We start from the raw sequence: 25,129 nt of genomic DNA, 5'->3' as shown, positions 1-25,129 counted from the left end.
GAATAAGTGTGATGTGGTGCTGAGAAGAATGTATATTCTGTTGTTTTGGGGTGGAGAGTTCTGTAGATGCCTATTAGGTCTGCTTGGCCCAGAGCTGAGTTCAAGTCCTGAGTATCCTTGTTAATTTTCTGTCTCATTAATCTGTGTAATATTGACAGTGGGGTGTTAAAGTCTCCCATTATTATTGTGTGGGAGTCTAAGTCTCTTTGTAGGTCTCTAAGAACTTGCTTTGTGAATCTGGATGCTCCTGTATTGGGTGCATGTGTATTTACGATAGTTAGCTCTTCTTGCTGCATTGATCACTTTACCAATATGTAATACCGTTTTTTGTCTCTTTTGATCTTTGTTGTTTTAAAGTCTGTTTTATCGGAGATTAGGATTGCAACTCCTGCTTTTTTTTGCTTTCCATTTGCTTGGTAAATATTCCTCCATCCCTTTATTTTGAGCCTATGTGTGTCTTTGCACATGAGATGGGTCTCCTGAATACAGCACACTGATGGGTCTTGACTCTTTATCCAATTTGCCAGTCTGTATCTTTTAATTGGGGCATTTAGCCCTTTTACATTTAAGGTTAATATTGTTATGTGTGAATCTGATCCTGTCATTATGATGCTAGCTGGTTGTTTTGACCATTAGTTGATGCAGTTTCTTCATAGTGTTGATGTTCTTTACAATTTGGCGTGTTTTTGCAGTGGCTGGTACTGGTTGTTCCTTTCCATGTTTAGTGCTTCCTTCAGGAACTCTTCAAAGGCAGGCCTGGTGGTGACAAAATCCCTCAGCATTTGCTTGTCTGTAAAGGATTTTGTTTCTCCTTTGCTTATGAAGCTTAGGCTGGATATGAAATTCTGGGTTGGAAATTCTTTTCTTTAGGAATGTTGAATATTGGCCCCCATTCTCTTCTGGCTTGTAGGGTTTCTGCTGAGACATCCACTGTTAGTCTGATGGGCTTCCCTTTGTGGGTAACCCGACCTTTCTCTCTGGCTGCCCTTAACATTTTTTCCTTCATTTCAGCCTTGGTGAATGTGATGATTATGTGTCTTGGGGTTGCTCTTCTTGAGGAGTATCTTTTTGGTGTTCTCTGTATTTCCTGAATTTGAATATTGGCCTGTCTTGCTAGGTTGGGGAAGTTCTCCTGGATAATACCCTGAAGAGTGTTTTCCAACTTGGTTCCATTCTCCTTGTCACTTTCAGGTACACCAATCAGACATAGCTTTGGTCTTTTCACATAGTCCCATATTTCTTGGAGGCTTTGTTCATCCTTTTTATTCTTTTTTCTGTAATCTTGTCTTCTTTATTTCATTATCTTCAGTCACTGATATCCTTTCTTCCTCTTGATCGATTTGGCTATTGAAATGGTGTATGCTTCATGAAGTTCTCGTGCTGTGTATTTCGGCTCTATCGGGCCATTTATGTTCTCCTCTACACTGGTTATTCTAGTTAGCAATTCGTCTAACGTTTTTTCAGGGTTCTTAGCTTCCTTGCTTTGGGTTAGAATATGCTCCTTTAGCTTGGAGGTGTTTGTTATTACCCACCTTCTGAAGCCTACTTCTGTCAATTTGTCAAATTCATTCTCCATCCAGTTTTGTTCCCTTGCTGGTGAGGAGTTGTGATCCTTTGGAGGAGAAGAGGCATTTTGGCTTCTGGAATTTTTAGCCTTTTTGCACTGCTTTCTCCCCATCTTTGTGGATTTGTGTACCTTTGGTCTTTGATGTTGATGACTTTCCATTGGTGTGTTTGAGTGGACATGCTATTCCTTTCTGTTTGTTAGTTTTCCTTCTGACAGGCCCCTCTGCTGCATGTCTGCTGGAGTTTGCTGGAGGTCCACTTCTGACCCTGTTTGCCTGGGTATCATCAACGGAGACTGCAGAACATCAAAGATTGCTGCCGAGCTTTCCTCTGGAAGCTTCGTCCCAGACAGGCACCTGCCAGATGCCAGTCAGAGCTCTCCTGTATGAGGTGTCTGTTGGCCCCTACTGGGAGGTGTCTCCCAGTCAGGAGGAACAGGGGTCAGGGACTCACTTGAGGAGGCAGTCTGACCCTTCACAGAGCTCGAATACGGTGCTGGGAGGTCCACTGCTCTCTTCAGAGCCACCAGGCAGGGACATTTAAGTCTGCTAAAGCTGCGCCCACAGCTGCCCCTTTCCCCAGGTGCTCTGTCCCAGGGAGATGGGGGTTTTATCTATAAGCCCCTGACTGGGGCTATTGCCTTTTTTTCAGAGATGCCCTGTCCAGAGAAGGGAAATCTGGCAGTCTGGCCACAGCAGCCTTGCTGAGCTGCAGTGGGCCCCACCTAGTTCGAACTTCCCAGTGGCTTTGTTTATACTGTGAGCGTAAAACCACCTACTCAAGCCTCAGCAATGGCGGACGCCCCTCCCCACACCAAGCTCGAGCGTCCCCAGGTCGATCTCAGACTGCTGCTGTGCTGGCAGCGAGAATTTCAAGCCAGTGGATCTTAGTTTGCTGGGCTCCGTGGGGGTGGGACCCGCAGACCCATACCACTTGGCTCCCTGGCTTCAGCACCCCTTTCCAGGGGAAGTGAATGGTTCTGTCTCACTGGTATTCCCGGTGCCACTGGGGTATGGAAAAAAAGAACTCCTGCAGCTAGTTTGGTGTCTGCCCAAATGGCCACCCAGTTTTGTACTTGAAACCCAGGGCTCTGGTGGGGTAGGCACCGGAGGGAATCTCCTGGTCTGCAGGTTGCAAAAACCGTGCGACAAGCGCAGTATCTGTTCCAGAGTTCTTCAGGCTCAGTCCCTCATGGCTTCCCCTGGGTAGGGGGAAACATTCCCCAACCCCTTGTGCTTCCCAGGTGAGGTGACCCCCCACCCTGCTTCGGCTCGCTTTCCATGGGCTGCACCTACTGTCCAACCAGTCCCAGTGAGATGAACCAGGTACCTCAGTTGGACATGCATCCAGGTACCTCACCTGCCTTCTGCGAGGATCTCGCTGGGAGCTGCAGACCGGAGCTGTTCCTATTTGGCCATCTTGCCAGCAATCCTCGCCTGTTTTCTTTTGCTTCTATTTATCAACAGTTCTATATAAGTTCTTGTTCCTGGCAGCTGTTGGTAGCATTTTTTCAGCCTTCCTTCATGAGCACGGGAATCTCACTATAGTGCCTGGTTTCAAGCTATGAACCTGGCTCCTGATCCCTGTCCTACTGTGAGCCCTTTTAGTTTCCTTTACTTTGCAGGAGCCAAACTCTCCATTGCCTTCTTCTTAACCTAGAGTTTAGTGTATTTCTAACTTCAGTCTTGCCCACAGCTTTGCTTTTCTGGCCCAGGGGAAATAGTTATTTTCATGCCCATTTTTGTCTTATAGTTTTTTCCTTTTTATTTTTTAAATCTCTCATTCATAAGCGTTTTCAGTGGGATGAATGGACAATCCATCAAAGCATGAAATGATTACATGGTCTTCATGCAAAGTCTTTCTTAGATAGCCTTTATGGCTCCTTCTGGCTCTGACATTGTATGATATACTATTGATTATTTCCCCTGGAAAACTTTCTGACTGTAATGTGTTCCTTCATTGCCTGTGAGAAGGAGCACAAGACAAATAAAACTTTTTTTTAATCCTGGTATTTTTCCAGGCTCCTGGTATTAGAATGTTTGAAATGAAATTATACAAAATGTCTTCCGATAAATTATGAGTTCTTGGGAAATGATGTTTGAATTTGCTGGTGACAGATAATAATAAGAAATAGGTAGAAATGAAGATATGAATAATGCTTCAATTTCCTAAATGCCAAAATATGGTACAATTAGACATTTGTTTAAACTTCCTTGAATGGGTGTTACTTTCCTGAGGTTTAACTTTAAATTAGTGGCTACATTGGCATTCATCCAATGAATCTACTGGGTGACTAACTCTTTATACAGTAACAGAGTCACAGAGGTTAGGGCTAGGCTTCTAGAGGTGTTATCATCTCTGATAGCAGTGTATCCTACCTGCTTTTAAAAAGAACATTTTAGTAAGGATAGGAGGTATATATAATTTGCTTTGTTTGTAACAGGAATACCTGAGAATGTACTGATGACCATGTAAACAAGGTACAGTTTAGGGTAGGATTTCTGCAGATATAAGCAAAGTTTTGGTACAACAAATGGTTAATTTATCAAGTCTTCTATTAGTCAAGGATTGTTTGAGAGTATGCTAAAACTGTTGTCTGTTCCTTAACCGTCGGTTTTCATTGTCTTGGGATGAGAATCCATGCTTTCAGATTGCCAGAATTCTGGAAGTGTTGACAGCTAGGGGAAAAAAAGAAAGAAAACTTCACAGAAAATTTTTAGTAAAATTCATTATTAGCCGATTTCTCAGGACTTCATTTGGTACTAGGATACATAAAACTTGAATTTTCTTAGACTAATTTTGCTTTTCCTCTTACCATGGAAAGAAGATTAGAAATACTGGTTGACCTTCAGCAAAATAAACTTAGTATAAGGCAGAAGAAGTTAGAGTGAAGGGTAGGGAGCATTCCTCGTTTTTAGGGATAGTCACATCTGACATTTATGTTTATGATTTATGAACTCTTTGAAGTGCAGTGTGATGGCTCACACTTATCTGACACAATGTTTTCTTTAGCCTGTCCTACAACTTCTTAATCCTAGAAAACCTAGGAATTAATTTTTAAAATTCCTTTTTTAAAAAAGGAAATAACTTTATAGTGTAAAAATCCTTTTCTGATATGGGGGTTAAAAAAACCCCACGGAGGGTAAAGAAACTGTAGTTCACACAGTGTAATGTAAAGTCTTCAGCCATTGTCAATAGACTCTGTATTTTGAAATCATTTTGCTTTCATCCCAAATGGTTCACTTTTCAGTATTTGAGCTAGACTTACCTTATGAATTATAGTGTGCATTCTCACTGAAAGTAGTCTCATTTTCTTGTTTACGTTTATATCCATGTTTGTTGAATTGAGTACAGTTCAACAATGGTATAATTTCTTATCTTAGCTTAAAAACTAAAATGGGATGATTCATTGAGTCTATTTCACCTTATGTTATAGAGGCTAGCCTATCAATGTAAGGACTGTGGAAACTCATATGCAATTATATTTCTGGTTGGTAAGTGATCCAAAAAAGATGTAAAAGATTATTTATCCTGTTAGAAAATGAAAGTCTGGGTGGGATGGCTCATGCTTGTAATCCTAGCACTTTGGGATGCTGAGGCAGGCGGATCACCTGAGGTCAGAAGTTCAAGACCAGCCTGGCCAACATGGTAAAACCCCATCTCGACTAAAAATACAAAAATTAGCCAGCTACTTGGGAGGCTGAGGCAGGAGAATTGCTTGAACCTGGGAGGCAGAGGTTGCAGTGAGCCGAGATCATACCACTGAAGTCCAGCCTGGGAGACAGAGCAAGACTCTGTCTTAAAAAAAAAAAAAAAAAAAGAAAATGAAATAAACCTAAAAAACAAGTAATCATTATCAGAGAATGATTATGTAGCCAAGAAGTTTTGTTAAAAATAAAGATCTTGAAGCCTTTCCCTAATTTTACTATGTATCTAACTTTCTATCATGTGTTATACTAGTAGTATTCAAATCAAGAAATTAGTCAGTCTGTTGTTTAGATAATTGATGGGCAGATTGTGATGACATCTAGCCATACCCATGTCACACTGAGTATGTTACAACTGGAATTGTCCTTTGTTGATAGAATATTGGTATATATACTATACCATTTAATGTCTGATTTTCATAGCTCTCTGTGCTGTAATAACCTCAGGTGTTAGTGCCAGGTTGCTGTGGCATCAGCCTGGCTGATTTTGTGACATAAAACAATAATGGTCCAATACCTTTAAAGAATACAGAATTGGCCAGGCACAGTGGCTCACACCTGTAATTCCAGCATTTTGGGAGGCCTAGGCAGGCGGATCACGAGGTCAGGAGATCGAGCCCATCCTGGCTAACATGGTGAAACCCCGTCTCTACTAAAAATACAAAAAATTAGCCAGGCATGGTGGCGGGCGCCTGTAATCCCAGCTACTCGAGAAGCCGAGGCAGGAGGATGGCATGAACCCGGGAGGCGGAGCTTGCAGTGAGCCAAGATCGTGCCACTGCACTCCAGCCTGGGCGACAGAGCAAGACTCTGTCTCAAAAAAAAAAAAAAAAAAAAAAAAAAGAATACCAAACTGGCAGTCCTGGAGGCTTATGTGTCCCAGGCTCCTCTTAGATCCCTCAACAACTGAGGGGAACCCATTCCCTATATAGCTGTGGGGCGCAATACATTGTTTGGGAAGCTCTGATTTAAAGGGTTAGGGACTGAGCTTGATTAGTAGATGTACAGAACACTTTGAGAATGAGGGTTTTGTTGATGAATAAACTGGGAGTCTTGGCATATCTCGTGGTGACTGATGTAGAAAGGGAAATGGAGCCTAATGGAATAGTCCTGATGGCCACATAGAAGGAGGTAGAATATTCCTTATATAGATGTTTTCTCCTCCCTCCCTCCCTTCCTCTCTTCTTCCCTTCTGTCCTTTCCATTCACCTATATCCTTTTTAATATAGTTTTCTGGAGAAGGCCTACCTCCATTGGCTGTGAGGGCAGGAAGCAGACAAGTAAGCTGGGAACCCCCATAATTACCACAGTAAGGAAATCCTGGTGGAATGCTTTAAGTTTCTCTTCTGAAGGAGATTACCTGGCTGTTTTTTTTCTTCCTTGTGATTCTTCAGCTTCTGTTTTGCTTCTCCTAGTGGCCTCAGTGCCCGTGCTTCGAACCTGTATACTGTGTCCTAGGTACTATGCCGGTCACTTAAAGACATGATTTCATTTAATCTTTAATTGTGGGGTATTCATTTGTTTACTACAAAGGTCCTTCTGCATTTTACTAGGTTGTTTCCTTATGTACTTCACGATGCAAATCAATTGTCAACCTATGGATTTTATTTATTTATTTATTTTATTTTATTTTATTTTTCAGTTTTTGAGTCGGAGTCTTGCTCTGTCGCCCAGGCTAGAGTGCAGTGGTGTGATCTCGGCTCACTGCAAGCTCTGCCTCCCGGGTTCACATCATTCTCCTGCCTCAGTTTCCCAAGTAGCTGGGACTACAGGCGCCTGCCACCATGCCCGGCTAATTTTTTTTGTATTTTTAGTAGAGATGGGGTTTCACTGTGTTAGCTAGGATGGTCTCGATCTTCTGACCCTGTGATCCACCCGCCTCGGCCTCCCAAAGTGCTGGGATTACAGGCGTGAGCCACCGCTCCCGGCCTTGTCAATCTATGGATTTTATTCCCTCATCTGTTGCTGCTCAGTCTGAATTTGGTGGCTCTCACGTGCTCTCCTGTAGTACCTTTTGCTTCTGTCATATGACTTATTGTTCTGTTATGCCCTCTTCTCTATCCATTTTGCATAGTCTCTGGTATGTGTTAAATGCATGGTGAATGTTTATTTAACGAATGAATGAATGAGGAAATATAGTTTCAAGTTCTGAGAATGATAATAAATCCTTAGGTGAAATTTACCCCATTTGAAAGATTAAATTGATTGATTTTAGCAGAGTTGAAGAGACAAATGTACCTAAACAGTCCTTTTTCACTGTGAACATGTATGACTTTTAGAATCTAGGGAGACAAAAAATAATTTTTAAAAAGATTACATTTTGGGGGTATGAGCAGTGTTCTTTACTAATACTGTTATTCTAGCAGTAAAAAATAACTCCTGTACATCAATTAGCAATTTGTTTGCATCAAAGAGATTTTAAAGATGGAGACCATCTCTTTACTTTAGGCACAGTTGCACAGGATCCCTACCTTGGCTCGTAAGCCCAGAAACTCAATTTCAGTTTACCCAGAAGACATGTCCTGATAAAACTAACAAGACGCTTAACCTGTTAATGTATAATGGAGATCTACTGGTCTGGATAAGTAAGACACTCAGGGAAACAAGGTTGTAGCTCAAAGATAGTAAGCATTTAATTTGAACTGAGAATGAGTTTAGTTTTTTTTATGGGGTGGGGCTTGTGATCAGGTTTTTTTATTGTGGTAAAATATACATAACATAAAATTTATCATTTCAACTATTTTTAAGGGTAAAATTCATTGGCATTCACAGTGTTGTGCAACTATCACCACTATTTCCAGAACATTTTCATCAACCCAAATAGAAATTCTGTAATCATTAAGCAGTAATTCCCCTTTCTCTCCTCCCACAGCCCCTGAATCTACTTTCTGTTTCTATAAATTTGCCTAGTCTAGATACTTCATATAAATGGAATCACAATATTTGTCCTTTTGGAGTTCAGTATTCTTAAAGGATATTTCTGCTTTTCTACTCTACAGATTGTCTGTTTAAATAGTGGTCTTCAGATATCTTTTGGTGGTATGTTTTGTCTATTAAAAAATTTAAGTGATATATATATTTATTTGTAACATACATGTACTCTGTACTAATATATTGTATACATTATAAAATATGCATAAAATCTTAATGAATAAATATTATTTTGAAATATCAGTATCTTTTGATGACTTTCTGCTATCATTAGCTTGTATCTCAAGGTTTAAAACTGTCTTATTTCTTATCAGATTTTATTGGATGGTCATTGTATACTTCTGATAAAGAGCTCTGTATGGGTAGAAAGTGACAGCTCTGCCATTTGTTTGTATTTGAATTATTAGTATTTACTTCAGTGTTTATCAGAATTTTTTTTTTTTTTGAGACAGGGTCTCACTCTGTTGCCCAGGCTGGAGTCCAGTGGGGTGATCATGGCTGATACGGTTTGCCTGTGTCCCCACCCAAATCTCATCTTGAATTGTAGCTCCCATAATCCCCACACATGTTGTAGGAGGCACCCTGTGGGAGGTAATTGAATCATGGGGGTGGTTTTCCCCCTGTTGTTCTCACGATAGTGAGTTCTTTCGAGATCTGATGGTTTTATAAGTGCCTGGCATTTTCCCTGCTGGCACTCATTCTCTTGCCTGCCGCCAGGTAGGATGAGCCTTTGTTCCTCCTTTGCCTTCCCCCATGATTTTTTTTTTCTTTTATTATTATTATTATTATACTTTAGGTTTTATGGTACATGTGTGCAATGTGCAGGTAAGTTACATATGTATACATGTGCCATGCTGGTGCGCTGCACCCACCAACTCGTCATCTAGCATTAGGTATATCTCCCAATGCTATCCCTCCCCCCTCCCCCCACCCCACAACAGTCCCCAGAGTGTGATGTTCCCCTTCCTGTGTCCATGTGTTCTCATTGTTCAATTCCCACCTATGAGTGAGAATATGCGGTGTTTGGTTTTTTGTTCTTGCGATAGTTTACTGAGAATGATGATTTCCAATTTCATCCATGTCCCTACAAAGGACGTGAACTCATCATTTTTTATGGCTGCATAGTATTCCATGGTGTATATGTGCCACATTTTCTTAATCCAGTCTATCATTGTTGGACGTTTGGGTTGGTTCCAAGTCTTTGCTATTGTGAATAATGCCGCAATAAACATACGTGTGCATGTGTCTTTATAGCAGCATGATTTATAGTCCTTTGGGTATATACCCAGTAATGGGATGGCTGGGTCGAATGGAATTTCTAGTTCTAGATCCCTGAGGAATCGCCACACTGACTTCCACAAGGGTTGAACTAGTTTACAGTCCCACCAACAGTGTAAAAGTGTTCCTGTTTCTCCACATCCTCTCCAGCACCTGTTGTTTCCAGACTTTTTAATGATTGCCATTCTAACTGGTGTGAGATGGTATCTCATTGTGGTTTTGATTTGCATTTCTCTGATGGCCAGGAAAAACTACTTTAAAGTTCATATGGAACCAAAAAAGAGCCCGCATCGCCAAGTCAATCCTAAGCCAAAAGAACAAAGCTGGAGGCATCACACTACCTGACTTCAAACTATACTACAAGGCTACAGTAACCAAAACAGCATGGTACTGGTACCAAAACAGAGATATAGATCAATGGAACAGAACAGAGCCGTCAGAAATAATGCCACATATCTACAAGTATCTGATCTTTGACAAACCTGACAAAAACAAGAAATGGGGAAAGGATTCCCTACTTAATAAATGGTGCTGGGAAAACTGGCTAGCCATATGTAGAAAGCTGAAACTGGATCCCTTCCTTACACCTTATACAAAAATCAATTCAAGATGGATTAAAGACTTAAATGTTAGACCTAAAACCATAAAAACCCTAGAAGAAAACCTAGGCATTACCATTCAGGACATAGGCATGGGCAAGGACTTCATGTCTAAAACAGCAAAAGCAATGGCAACAAAAGCCAAAATTGACAAATGGGATCTAATTAAAGTAAAGAGCTTCTGCACAGCAAAAGAAACTACCATCAGAGTGAACAGGCAACCTACAAAATGGGAGAAAATTTTCGCAACCTACTCATCTGACAAAGGGCTAATATCCAGAATCTACAATGAACTCCAACAAATTTACAAGAAAAAAACAAACAACCCCATCAAAAAGTGGGCGAAGGACATGAACAGACACTTCTCAAAAGAAGACATTTATGCAGCCAAAAAACACATGAAGAAAAAATGCTCCCCCATGATTTTGAGGCCTCCCCAGCCACTTGGAACTGTGAGACCATTAAACCTCTTTTTATAAACTACCCAGTCTCGAGTATGTCTTTATTTAGCAGCGTGAGAATGGACTAATACAACAGCCCACTGGAGCTTCAACCTCTTGGTCTCAAGCAGTCCTCCCACCTCTGCCTCCCCAGTAGCTGAGATTACAGGCACATGCCACCAGGCCCATGTGTCTGTGGTCCTAGCTACTCTAGCGGCCGAGGTGGGGGGATCACTTAAGACCAGGAGGTCAAGGCTGCAGTGAGCCATGATTGTGCCACTGCACTTCAGCCTGGGTGACAAAGCCAAGACTCTGAAAAAAAAAAATTATAGCAGGAAAAGGTCCTTTCTCTCTCTCTTCCACCCCTTCTGTTTGTTTCCCCTGCCTCCGTCCCTCCCTCCCCTCCTGTAGCTGGAATACTTGTTATGTGTCTGGGATTCTTCAGGGTCTTCCAGATTTAGTGCTTCTTCCCCTATTTGGATCAGACTATACTTTGATTCTTTTTAAATCCAAAATAGACAGGAATTTTAGGATACCAAGAGACAGAGACTACATTGAGGGGTTTACATGCCCATCATTCCCTATCAAAGGAAATACCTAAATGGTATTTAAATTTCTTTTTTTTTTCTAGTCCCCTGTCTGCGTGTTAGAATGTTTAATCGTTTTAAGGGTCTGGGCAGTGCTGTCTTTGCTTACTGAATGATTGGGAAGGAAAATAGAGAAGTAATTCCAGTGGGTTATGTTCAACCATCCAGAGCAGAGATTGGCAAACTTTTTTTTTTTTGCAAAGGACCAGATAGTAAATATTTTATGCTTTGAGGGCCATATGGTCTCTGTCAAATTTCCCAACATTGCTGTTATAGAGTGAAAGCAGCCATAGACAATTGGCAAACAAATGGATGTGACTGTGTTCCAGTCAAACTTTATTTAGTGAAACAGACGGCAGGCTAGAATTTGCCAACCTGTGCACTCAAACTATCTGTTGTGAGGACTCTCCCCGCCTCTTCCCTTAAAATTTGTAGGTGGACATTTTTGTAAAATACAATAAAAGTGAATTATTGGATGAGTAAAAAAGACATACATGGTTAAAATTTTTAGATTACAGACAACAAGTTACATTTCAACGTATAATTTAAATGGTCATACATAGGGAAGAAGAAAACAATTAGAAGAACCATAAATGTTGTTACTTGAAGATATCTTCTATTAATATAGAGAATTGCTGCTATAGTCATAACTTTTTTGTCATTCTGTAATACTAACTAAACACAAAGCCAAGCAAAATTGCAGCTCTCCATTTATTAAATGCCCATACTGTAAACAAACATTGTATATATGGATATTTAACAATTTTAATGTGACATAAATTTGCTTTTTGCTATTAGTTTATCTAATCTAGGTTAGATTGACGACAGTACTACTCACAAGAGATAACGTATTTGTATACTACTCCTATATTTTGTTTTAACAACACTCAGTTTAGAGAAACCAGATTTAAAAATATGTTGCTGTGAACTGAAGACATTTAGATTTAAAAGAAATTTTAGCAAGCTCAGGATATTCATGTCTAACTTTTTTCCAAGGTGAAGCAAGTGATTTTTTTCAGAATTCATTTTCTATCTTTCATTAGTAGTCAATTCCAATAATTTATCCTGTGGAATTATAGTTAAATTTAAATTATCTCTCAATGAATAGGTTGTAGATCCACAAATGTCTTTTATATGAATCTTCTTTTGGTGGAAAAAAATTGAAAATGTTTTTATCAAATTTGTAAGGTTAGTGATAATTTTTCAACAAATATACCATACCTGATCATACCTACTTCATTGAAAATTATGGGAAAAAAAAAAAAAAGGCTGGGTGCAGTGGCTCACTCCTGTAATCCCAGCACTTTGGGAGGCTGAGGCGGGCAGATCACTTGAGGCCAGGAGTTTGAGACTAGTCTGGCCAACATGGTGAAACCCCATCTTACTAAAAATACAAAAATTAGCCAGGTGTGGTGGCGGGCATCTGTAATCCCAGCTACTTGGGAGGCTGAGGCAGGAGAATCACCTGAACCTAGGAGGCGGTGGTTGCAGTGAGCTGACACCACACCACTGCTCTCCAGTCTGGGCAACAGAGCGAGACTCCATCTCAAAAAAAAAAAAGAGAAAATTATGGAATATTTCCTAAATATCTGTAGAAACTGATCTTTTCATGCTATTAGCGTCTTTTTTTGCCCTTTAATCTTATTGGTCATTGAGAAATACTTGTATCCCTTTCTTACAAGTATGAAGATTATTAAAAATACCGAATATATAAGACGAATAAATCCGATTGTCCAATTCACATCTTTAAAACATTAGGACCACACTTTTTTATCTTGCAGAAACACTAAGAATTCGTTTCATTGTTTATTTTCGACAGTGTTTCTCTTTGACAACCATGGAACTTCAGTATGTAGTAACAGTAGTGTACGATTAGTTTTCATATCCTCTCTCAGTGAAGAGAATACTCTCTAATACACTGCATTAGCCTTTAAGTAATTCACAATTACACTATTAATTATCACTAAACGTACTGTTTAGACAGGTGTCTTTTTTTAAAAAAAAATTATACCAAGAGTTTCTCAATGAAGGAAACAATGCATTGATTTACACTCTGGAGTAAACGGCTTAATCTGGATAACTGCTCCAGAGTACTTTATTGTCATTACAATTGCACCATCAGAATATACTGTTACACAAAATTTAAACTCCAAATCATGTTTATAGACTTATAATTTTTCATGGATTTGTACAGTTTGGAAATTGTTATGTTTGGCAGTGAAGCGGAAAAATAATTCTTCCTTCACAGCACCATCATGTTCAGATCACACATATACCAAAGGAAATGCCGTACTATCTTTGCATTTATTAAGTTTCAATTAAAAACACGTCACTAAATTTCTTTGTTCTGTGAATTGGTCTTCCATGTCATTAACCAGTTCCTGAATTCATCAGACTATGGTGTCATTGGAAATTGGTTCTTTATTGCAGATTCACTGAATATTTCCAAGCAAACATCTTTGGTGGAATTTTTCCCTGATGTCAGTGTGTGTGGGGTGTGTGTGTGTGTGTGTGTGTGTGTTTATATACTGTGTTAGCATCCTGAAGGTCTATTATATAAAAAGCCTGAAAACACTAATACTTATGTGAAATGGTAAACATTTGCTTCTGTTGGCTTTTCAATTCACTACTTTTTATTTCAAATTTTTTTTTTGTTTTGAATGTCTATATGGTTTTTGCATAAATACTACTTAGGTTTTGATGGTTTTATTGTTGCATAGCCAGTACATCTCTGCAGATAACCCATAGTGGTTTTAAACTTTGCTGCCAGTCATACTTTTGTGTAAAATAGTATAAAGTCCTTGGTCTTTATTTATTTGAAATTACTTTCATTGTTGTTTGGTTTACTACCTCTGCCTCATTCAGAGACGTTTTATCTTTTTTTGCCAAAGAAAGCCCATTAAGCTTTTTCTGTTTGTAAATTAGGTGTAAAAATACCTATTTACTTCCTTAATTTAGCTAAAAATATTAAATTATAAATTATAGGCTGATTGAAATTTAAATGACACAATGACAGATTATGAAAATATGCTTACATTTTCTCAGATTTAAATTTTTTATTTTTTTATTCTTTAGAGCTAGAGTCTTACTCTGTCACCCAATCTGAAGTGCAGTAGTGCAATCTTGGCTCAATGTAGCCTCAGTCCCCTGGGCTCAACTGATTTTCCCTCCTCAGCATGCAATACCACTGGCGGCACCATGTGTGACACCACGTCCTGCTAATTTTTAAATTTTTGTAGAGACAGGGTCTCGCTTTGTAGCCCAGACTAGTCTTGAACTCTTGGATTCAAGCGATCCTCCCACCTTGGCCTCCCAAAATGTTGGGATTACAGGCATGAGCCACTGTGCCCAGCGAGATTTTTAAAATATTTCCATTATAGATAACAAACTAACTGATGTCAAATTGCTTAAAACTTTCTAAATGCTTACTCTCAATTTCTGTACTTGCCTGTTATGTATCAGTAACAAACAGTTGGAGGACCTTTGTTCTAATCTAGAGACTAATAGAAGGCCATTGTAGCAAGAAGGGGTGTTCTGACTCTTATATTATTTTTCTTAGAGTAGATATTCTTGGCCTTTGGTAAAACTTAATTATAGATTTCATTTGCTGTATTTGAGATTCAGTGAGATGGTTTTTTCCTCATATTAGTGAATGGAGACATAACGTTCAACAAATATAAAGGGACTTTAAGCAGGCAATTTGCAGATGTTCCCATTATCTCCCCATGTGGATATGGAAAGCCTTGTTTAAGGACAGCCGTCTTAGTTTATGTCTTATTTGTTCACCTGTTACTGAAAAACCATTATGGGGGCCTGGGTTCCTATGTCTATCTTATGATTACTCCAATGTTGTCCTACAAAAGGAACTATTTAAGAGCCTTATATATTCAGCAGCTGTAGTTCAAATCCATTGTGACAAAGGTGACCCGTCCCATATATGTTTATAGTAATATTCTTTCTATATGGTTTATAAATGTACATATATGTCTGCATATGATGTATCTCTATATCAGTCTAAATATGTCTTTTTCACTTATTTCTACATATTGTTGAATTGCTTAATGACTTTTTATGGAAACTTGGATCTAGAAGTGGTGTGAAGGTCATATGGTCCAGCCCTCTTTTTAATATAGAGGCTGGCAAACTAGGGCTGTCTGGCCTGACACCTGTTTTTGTAAGTAAAGTTTTGTTAGACCACGGACATACCTATTTGTTTACATGTTGTCTATGGCTGCCTTCTCACTACAATAGTATATTAGGGTAGTTGCCCTGGATATCTTATGGCCTGCAGAGCCAAAAATATTTACTCTCTGGCCTTTTACAGAAAAGTTTACTGACTTCTTATATAGAGAGGCCTGGCAACTTCTACCTGAATTCATTCAGTGACAGTATTTCACTCTCTCTCAAAGCATTCAGCTTATAGTTAGTTTCTATTTATCTTGAGCAAAACTTTTTTAAGAAACCTTCCTTGTATACATGATAGTCTTTTAGGAATTTGAAAACAATTTTTATACTTCTTATCTCTTTCTAGTAGTCTACATCCCATTCCCAGTCTTTCCACTCATAAAAATTTGTAGTTTATTTAGTTCACACTTGAATGTCCTATGAAACTGTTTTAAAGCTTTTACCTATCTTGTTTCTTGTCATTATTCTTAAGCCATTGATACAGAAATCAGAACCAAATTTAGTATTGTTGTGGGTATGAGACAGTTTCTGTCATGTTTTAATTTTTTCCTTAAAGTTTTACTATGTACTTCATATATACTGGGCACTCAACTGTGTTATTATTACTTTAAATATGTGCTAAGTTGCATTATTTTTTCAACAGTGATATCACATTAAAAGTTCTCAATGAGCTCAAACTCAAAAACCACTAGGTCTTTTTACATATCTTGCTATTAAATCAGATCTTCACCATCCTACGCTGAACCCATGGCAGGACTTTTTACTCCTTTGAGATTCTATTGTATTAGGTTTATTCCACTGTGTCAGTATGTTGAGAAGTTTTAGCATCTTGATTCTGTTATTTAAATATTTACTGTTCTTCTTAGCTCTTTGTCATGTGAGAATTTGATAGCATCTTGCTATGTTTGTGTGGTCGTTATTGAATCCGAGTGAAATTGTTCTGGGAATTTTTCTTAGAGTTTATGGTAGATTGAATTATTGCTCAGCAAATATTCATTCCCCACCCTTTCTCTTGAGGTGAACTATACATACATCCCTGTCTTACTGACTTTAGACTTGGTCATACGGCTTGCTTGGACTAGTAGAATGGAGATGGAATTGACTGTAAAGCCATTTCTAAAATGAGGCTTTAAGAGGCATGGCAAGTTATTTCCAGCTTTTTTGTACTTCTGGCACTTACTGTAAGAAGAACTTGCCCCAGGTAACTACTTCAGATGGGGTCTCAGAATGAAAGATATGTGAAGGATACCTGAACTTGACCTGCAACCTGAAGCGGAGATGCTCTAGCCAACCTGCAGATTCATGAGCAGAAGTTAGCATTTATTGTTTTAATCCATTTGCATTTTTTGAGTTGTTACAGAGCATTGATTCAGCAATAGCTGGTCCATACACAGGTAACCAAGCCATTCTGTTTTGCAGAAATTATCTCTGAAATGCCTAGTACCTGTAAATAACAAGTTAAGCCAGTACTAGACTATTATGAACCTTGGCTTAAGGGAGATCAGAGGTAACTTTTGGGTCCCATATGTGTGTCGGTACATGGCATGAGCTGAGGGATCCCGCTGAAGAAAGGAATTACAATTGGCTAAACAGGATATACAGAAATATCCTGCTGCTCTAGCTATGCCTCAAATGCTTTGGGTCAGGTTTTTACTTTTTGCAGTTTGATATGCTACCATTGTCAAGTTTTTCTATTACTTTCTGTTCTGTTTTCTTGTTCCTCCTGTTTTTTTTTTTTTTAACTTCCTGCCTTTTTAGAAATAACTCATGTTTTCACAGACAGTATGTACTACTTAAAGAAACAACATAGAATAAGACCATTAGAGTTCTAATTCTGGCTCCACCATTTGTTAACATAATCACTCTACATAAATTACTTAAGCCATTTCCCCCTCTACATATTGGGGTTAATAAATAACTCACAGTTGTTGCTAAGCTTAAATGAGATAACAAAGTCATTAGCTCACCATCATTTGTATATACAGTCATTAGCAAATATTTACTGAGTAAATTCTGAGGGATACAGTGCTTTGCACATTATAAAAAAGTCAATACATTTTATAGCATTTTGATAGTCCTAGACCTAGAAAGTACTTGTTGAGGTCACATTGATGCCAAATGAAAGGAAAAGAGAAGGGGGTTCTAATCCCATTTCTGAAAGAAAGAGTATAAATATTTGCCGTTAGAAATCATGGAACAGTTTTTAGATGTGTTTTATGTTATTTGATAGGTTAATACTTTATTTCAGGATTTCTTTTTGCATTATCCTTGGCAGTGGCTAGGTACTGTCAATGACCAGTATTTTTTGTTCTATCTGGGGATGTGAATCCAAAACAAAGGATAGAATTGCTTGTGCTCTGTTTTTCTGTCAGTTAATTTTTTCAAAATATAATCCCAAGTACAAATCATGCTTTTGAGTATTATAGGGGATCATATTCTTTTCTTATAACCTTGAATAAGATGCAGTAAAAACAATGAAGCTGACCACTTTTCTTCCCTGTCATTTAGGTATGTAGCTTCTACCAGATATTTTGACATCTTGTTTCATAAGAATCTTTTTCTTTAATTAAAAAAAAAATGGTAGTTTTAACAATTCAAATAATATGGGTGGTACATGAAATATTTGCCTTTTTTTTTTCAAATTTACTGTCATGTTTTGTGTAAATCTTTTCCTTTTATGTGTACTCATTTAATATGTAGTTTTTCCTTTATAAAAAAGTAGAATTATATTCACATTTATTCTGCATCTTGTCTTTTATATTTAATAATTTTTTTTATTATTATACTTTAAGTTTTAGGGTACATGTGCACAATGTGCAGGTTAGTTACATATGTGTACATGTGCCAAAATATCATTGATATTTTCCCAAAGTGAATACAGAAAGACCTCATTTTATTGACAGCATCATAGTTCATATTGTGGATATAAATTATTTAACATCCACATATTTTGATCTACATCCTATTGATTTAAGTTGTTTAAAGCAATACTGTGACTGGGCATGGTAGCTTACGATTGTAATCTCAAGACTTTGGGAGGCAGAGGTAGGAGGATCGTTTTTGGCCAGGAGTTCAAGACCAGCCTGGGCAACATGGTGAAATCCCTGTCTTAATCAATCAATCAATCAACAAACAAATATACATACTACAATAAATGTACTTATTTATCTTGTTATACTCGTGCTTTTATTTTAGCAGTTCTGAAAATGGCTTCCTTGTAAGCGAAGTCTATCTATATTTAAAATTTTAAAAGATATTAGTAGGTAAAAACATGTTTAAAAACTTGATTACTAATAAAAATTTAAAATGCTACGCCAATTTATATTTCTACCAATAATTTATAGTAATGTGGTGCATCCTGTCTTAACAGGAGTGGATGCTGCCAGTCATTAAATTTTTGCCATCCTGGGACAAAAATGATATCTAATTTTGTTTCCTTTCTATGAAAATTGGTATTCAGACATATTCCAATGTTTTTAGCTATTTACAATGCATTTTTTGTTGTATTGGCCATTCATATCTTTTTTATTATTAATTGTTTTCTTTTTAAAATCAGTTCATAAAGCTTTTCAAAAATTCTTACAGAGGCTGGGGATGGTGGCTCGCACCTGTAATCCCAGTGCTTTGGGAGGCCAAGATGGGAGAATTGCTTGAGCACAGGAATTCGATTGCAGCCTGGGCAAGATGGCAAGACCCCTGTCTTTACAAAAAATTAAAAAATCAGCATGGCATCATGTTGTGTGTCTTAGTCCCAGCTACTTCAGAGGCTGAGGCAACAGTATCCCTTGAGTCCAGTAATTCGAAGTGGCAGTGAGCTATGATCCTGCCACTGCATTTCAGCCTAGGTGACAAAGTGAGACCCTGTCTCTAAAAAAAAAAAAAAAAAATTACTGAAATTATTGTAGAAATATAAACAAGAGATGTTTTTTGCTTTCCTTCCATTCTTTTTTTTTTTTTTTTTTTTTTTTGAGATGGAGTCTTGCTCTGTCGCCCAGGCTGGAGTGCAGTGGCACGATCTCGGCTCACTGCAACTTCTGCCTCCCAGGTTCAAGTGATTCTCTTGCCTCAGCCTGCTGAGTAACTAGGATTACAGGCACGTGTCACCACACCTGGCTAATTTTTTGTATTTTTAGTAGAAACGGGGTTTCACCATGTTAGTCAGGATGGTCTCGATCTCCTGACCTCATGATCCACCTGCCTCGGCCTCCCAAAGTGTTGGGATTACAGGCGTGAGCCACCGTGCCCAGCCCCATCCTTAGTGTTAGATGATTTTTATATAACATGCTAGAATGTTAAATTAATTATTTTTGCATGTACTATGTGCACTGTTTTCTGTATAATATTTACCCAGCATTTGCCTAATTTTAATGTTGTATCTAGCACATGTATGCTTAATCTCTTAAGGACAGAGTTTGAATTCTATTATTGTAGATTAATAGAATTAAGATTTATGAGTGACTTTTTTAAGGGACTGGGGTCTCACTGTGTCACCCAGGCTGGAGTGCAATGGCATGATCATAGTTCGCTGCAGCCTCGAACTCCTGGGCACAAGTGATCTCACTTCAGCCTCCTGAGTAGCTAGGACTATAGGTGTGTGCCACCATGCCCGTCTAATTTTTAAATTTTGTGTAGAGATAGAGGGTCTCGCTGTGTTGCCCAGGCTGGTCTCGAACTCCTGGGCTCAAGCGATACGCCTACCTTGGCTTCCCAAAGCATTGGGATTACAGATATAAGACACCACACTCAGCCTCTGACTTTGGAAATATTCATAAGTTTTTTTTTAATTGAGGAATTCAGCATTAATAAGTGAGGCAATAATCATAGAATTTTACAGTTCAGTTTAAGAATAAAATGTATCTATTAAAATGGTCTCTTTGTTTGATTTATACAAAGGTGACATATAGTAGCAGGCCTTGGATGTATCAGTGGTAACAAATTTGGAATCCGTTGTAAGTATAGGATCTCACTGGTAAATGTTCTGTGTTCATTTGGATAGGCTAATTGTTTAACCAACAACTCCCAGATCACTGAGGCTTATAAAAAGAAATTTATTATCTCACTCACCTAATAGTTTGTTGCCAAAATTGGTGAATGGCCTTCCAAGGGATGATGATTCAATGATCCAGGCTCCTTTAATCTTGAGGTTCCTAGATCCTTTAGTCCAGGCTCCTTTGATCTTGAGATTTCTAGATCCTGTAGGGCCTCAAGTCCTCGATGGATTCTCTACATCTAGCTAGCAGAGGGGAAGAAGAAAAAAGATGGTACGTGGGAGGTTATGGTGGATCAGAACTGAATGTAACAAATATCACATCTCTTAATATTTCCTTGGCCAAAACTCAGTCACATAGTCACATCTAATTTTAAAGGAGGCTGGAAAATTCCATCTATGTATATGCCTTGAAAAAGAGAAAATGGGGATACCGGTAAAGCAAGCTATCTCTGACATATATTTAATTTAAAAGTACAGAAGTGGGTTTTTAAATCTGAATATATTTTATCTATACTGTGTACATTGGGTCAATTTTTAAAGACAACAATAAAAGTTGTATGTAATTTAACTGATTAATTCCTTTAATTACACAAATGGTTGGTGGATCTGCTTACCAAGATGGAAAAGAACAATTAAGCAAATAGAAAATTTAAATTATACATTACTTGACAGAAAAGTGGATAGGATGATAAATACTTGCTTACGGAAACTGATAATATTTATCTTCACTACTTGACCAAGCCGTTTAGTGATTTAATCTGTGATGAAGAGAAGTAAAGATTCCTTCATGATAAAATCTCTCAACAGATTGGGCATAGAAAGAACATACCTCAGCAAAATAAAGGCTATGTATGACAGATGCACAGCTAACATCATACTGAATAGGGAAAAGCTGAAAGCCTTTCCTTTAAGAAGTGGAGTAAGACAAGGATTCCCACTTTCACCACTCCTATTCAGCGTTGTGGCAGAAGTTCTAGCCAGAGCATCAGGCAAGAGAAAGAAATTCAAGGCATCTAAATAGGAAAAGAGAAAGTCAAATTGTCCTTCTTTGCAGATGACATGACCTCATATATAGAAAAACCTAAAGATTCCAACAAAAAATTCTTTGAACTGAAAAATGAATTCAGTAGAATTGCAGGATACAAAATCACGATACAAAAATCAGTAGCATTTCTATACACCAATAATGAACTAGCAGAAAAAGAAATCAAGAAAGCCTCAAATTTATAATAGCTAGAAAAAAGTAAAATTCCTAGGAATAAATTTAACCAAGGAGATGAAAGACCTACAACAAAAAACCACAAAACACTGATGAAAAAAATTAAAGAGAACACACAAAATGGAAAGGTATCTCATGCTTATGGATTGGAAGAATGAACATTGTTAACATGACCATTCTACCCAAAGGAATCGACAGAGTCAATGCAGTCTCTATCAAGATACTAGTGACATTCTTCCTAGAAATAGAAAAAACAATTCTAAAAATTGTATGGAACCGCAAAAGACCTCAATAGCCAAAGCAATCCTGAGCAAAAGGAACAAAGCTGGAATCGTCACAGTACCTGACTTCAAAATATTCTACAAAGCTATTGTAAGCAAAACAGTGTGGTATTGATATAAATACAGACACATAGAACAATGGGATGGATTAAGTAACCTAGAAATAAACTCACATATTTACTGCCAACTGATTTTTGACAAAGGTGCCAATAACTTATATTGGGGAAAGGACACCATCTTTAATAAATGCTACTGGGAAAGCTGAATATCCATATGCAGAAGAATGACCCCTATCTTTCACCAGAAACAAAAATAATCTCGGCCGGGTGCAGTGGCACACACCTGTAGTCCCAACACTGGGAGGCTGAGGTTGGTGGATCACCTGAGGTCAGGAGTTCAAGACCAGCCTGGCCAACATGGTGAAACCCTGTCTCTACTAAAAATAAAAAAATTAGCTGGGTGTGGTGGTGGGCACCTGTAATCCCAGCTACTTGGCAGGCCAAGGCAGGAGAATCACTTGAACCCAGGAAGCAGAGGTTGCAGTGAGCTGAGATCGCGCCACTGCACTCCAGCTTGGGCGACCAGTGAGACTCTGTCTCAAAAACATAAATAAATAATAATAATCTCAAAATGGATTTGACTTAAACCTAGGACCCAAAACTATAAAACTACTAACATAAAACATAGAGGAAACACTCCAGGACATTGGCCTAGGCAAAAATTTTATGGCTAAAACCTCAAAAGCATGGAGAACAAACCAAAACACAAAATTGAAAAATGGGACTATATTAAACCGAAAAGTTTCTGCACATCAAAGAAACAGTCAACATAGTGAAGAGACAACCTGTAGAATGGGAGAAGGTATTTGCAAGTATTCGTTTAATAAAGGACTAATACCCAGAATACATAAGAAACTCAACTCAATAGCAAACAAACAAAAAACTCCATAAATTATCCCATTAACAAGTTGGCAAAGGATCTGAATAGACATTTCTCAAAAGAAGACATACACATGGCCAGTAGGTATATGAAAAAATGCTCAGCATCACTAATCATCAGGGAAATGAAAATCAAAACCACAATGAGATATCATCTTACCTCAATCAGAATGGTGATTATTAAAAAGAACAACAACAAAAAACTGTTGGCAGGGATGCAGAGAAAAGGTAACTCTTATACATTGTTGGTAGGAATGTAAATTAGTATAGCTACTATGGAAAACAGTATGGAAGTTTCTCAAAAAACTAAAAATAGAACTACCGTATGATCCAGCAATCTCATTATTGGATATTTATCCAAAGAAAGGAAATCAGTATATCAAAGGGATATCTGCACCCCCAAGTTTGTTGCAGCACTATTCGTAGTAGCCAAGTTATGGAATCAACCTAAGTGTCCATCAACAGATGAATGGATAAAGAAAAGATGGTTTATATACACAATGGAATACTGTTTAGCCATAAAAAGGAATGAAATTCTGTCATTTATAGCAACATGGATGGAACTGGAGGTCATTATGTTAAGTGAAATAAGCCAGGCACAGAAAGACAAATATCACATGTTCTCACTCACTCATATGTGGGAGCTAAAAAAGTTGCTCTCCTGGAGATTGAGAGTAGAATGATAGTTGCCAAAGAGGGGGGGAACAGTTTGTGGGAAGGTTGAAGAGAAGATTGGTTAATGGGTACAAATATACAGTTAAATAGAAGGAATACGTTTTAGTATTTTATAGCACAGTCGGATTACTGTAATCAACAACAGTGTATCTTCCAAAATAATTAGAATACATGATTCGAAATATTTCCAACATGAAGAAATGATAAATGTTTGAGATAATAAATATCCTAAATACCTTGATTTGATCATTACATATTGAATATGTGTATCAAAATATCATGTGTACCCCTTAAATGTGTACAATTATTATGTAACAATAAAAAAATCATAAAACCAAAAATGTGTTCATTTCTTTATATATCTTATTGACAAGGGAAGGCATCACCAACAGAATGGACTTGATATTGATAAGAAGGTAGGTCTGCTCAACAAGGAGACTTGGGAAGGAAGATGGAATAAACTGTATGGTGTTTGAGAAATATACACCAGACACATACAAATGTGTATCTGTGTGTATGTGTTTATACATCTCACATGTATTGTAATAGTGCCCTTAATGAAAACACTCTGCCTCTGGCAAAAAACAAAAAACAAAACACCCCTCTTCTTGTTTTTCCACATGACTGTGAAACAATTACAGCTTCTAGTAGGAGGGCTTCTCCTGTTCCTGGGAAAAGAGCTGGGTTGGCTGGCATTTGCATAATCGTCTTTAGGGCCATTGTGGGCGGGTTTGGGCTGCTGACACAGAGCTGCAGACTGGCCACCTGTCCAAAACAAATGAACTCAGCCTTTGTGTAACATTATCTGGTTATCCACAGTGTTATTTCTGAGTAATGGATAATTTGGTTAAAATAATATGAAACTATTATTTAGGAAACATTGTGTTCAACGTAAGTCCTCCATTTTGCTGGGAGAAAAATTTTCTTCTTTTTCCACTGGCACAACTACGTATTTCCATATCATCTTTGGTATAGTTTTATAACTGCTTTTGTGATATTATTCTCATGAATATTAATTAGGGATATGAAAATTTAAAAAGAAACTTCAAAATGATTTGTATTCATTCTTCCATAAATTATAAATTAATTGTCTAACTTTTTCTAGCAGTCTGTTTTACTTATGTGGAATAATTAAACACTTAAAGTCATCAAAAAAGAAGACACATCTAAGATCTTGATATAAGAACAAGTCCTGCATCATTCGTTATCCTTGATAATGAATCCAGTGACTCACCTGTGAATTTAGAAAGTTTTTGTCCTAATAATGCATATATTGCTGTGTTGAGTAATTTTATTAATCAGCTACATTTAACCTATGATGAATATATACTTATACATTTTTAAAATTTACCTGTGACCAACTTACATGTGACATATTAATATTTATTTTCTTTCTTTCTTTTTTTTTTTTTTTTGGAGACAGAGTCTCACTCTGTTGCCCAGGCTGGAATGCATTGGCATGTCTCGGCTCACTGTTACCTCCGTCTCCCAGGTTCAAGCGATTCTCTCACCTCTGCCTCTGGAGTAGCTAGGACTACAGGCACGCCCCACCATGCCCAGCTAATTTTCATATTTTTAGTAGAGATGGGATTTCACCATTTTGTCTAGGCTGGTCTCCAACTCCTGACCTCAAGTGACCCACCCACCTCTGCCTCCCAAAGTGCTGGGCTTACAGGTGTGAGCCGCTGCGCCCTGCAGAAAGTTAGGTTCTGTTATGGAGGTAGGTTTACAAG

General features: G+C 38.0%; 1 protein-coding gene and 1 long non-coding RNA gene across 8 annotated transcripts in view; one reads left to right on the top strand and one right to left on the bottom strand.

The window, feature by feature from the left end:
• FCHSD2 (FCH and double SH3 domains 2) overlaps positions 1–25,129 on the top strand; it is a 308,605-nt gene that overhangs the window by 82,599 nt on the left and 200,877 nt on the right. The window lies entirely within an intron of this gene.
• LOC129048934 (uncharacterized) lies at positions 4,090–5,741 on the bottom strand. The gene is made up of 3 exons (XR_008511642.2): positions 5,674–5,741; positions 4,835–4,957; positions 4,090–4,244 (listed from the first exon to the last, which is right to left on the bottom strand). It is a non-coding gene; the product is annotated as an uncharacterized LOC129048934 (long non-coding RNA).

This window comes from Pongo abelii, chromosome 9 (genome assembly GCF_028885655.2).
Source record: "Pongo abelii isolate AG06213 chromosome 9, NHGRI_mPonAbe1-v2.0_pri, whole genome shotgun sequence".
NCBI lineage: Eukaryota > Metazoa > Chordata > Mammalia > Primates > Hominidae > Pongo > Pongo abelii.
The sequence above is the reverse complement of the archived record's forward strand: the minus strand, read 5'-3'. Positions and strand labels throughout refer to the sequence as shown.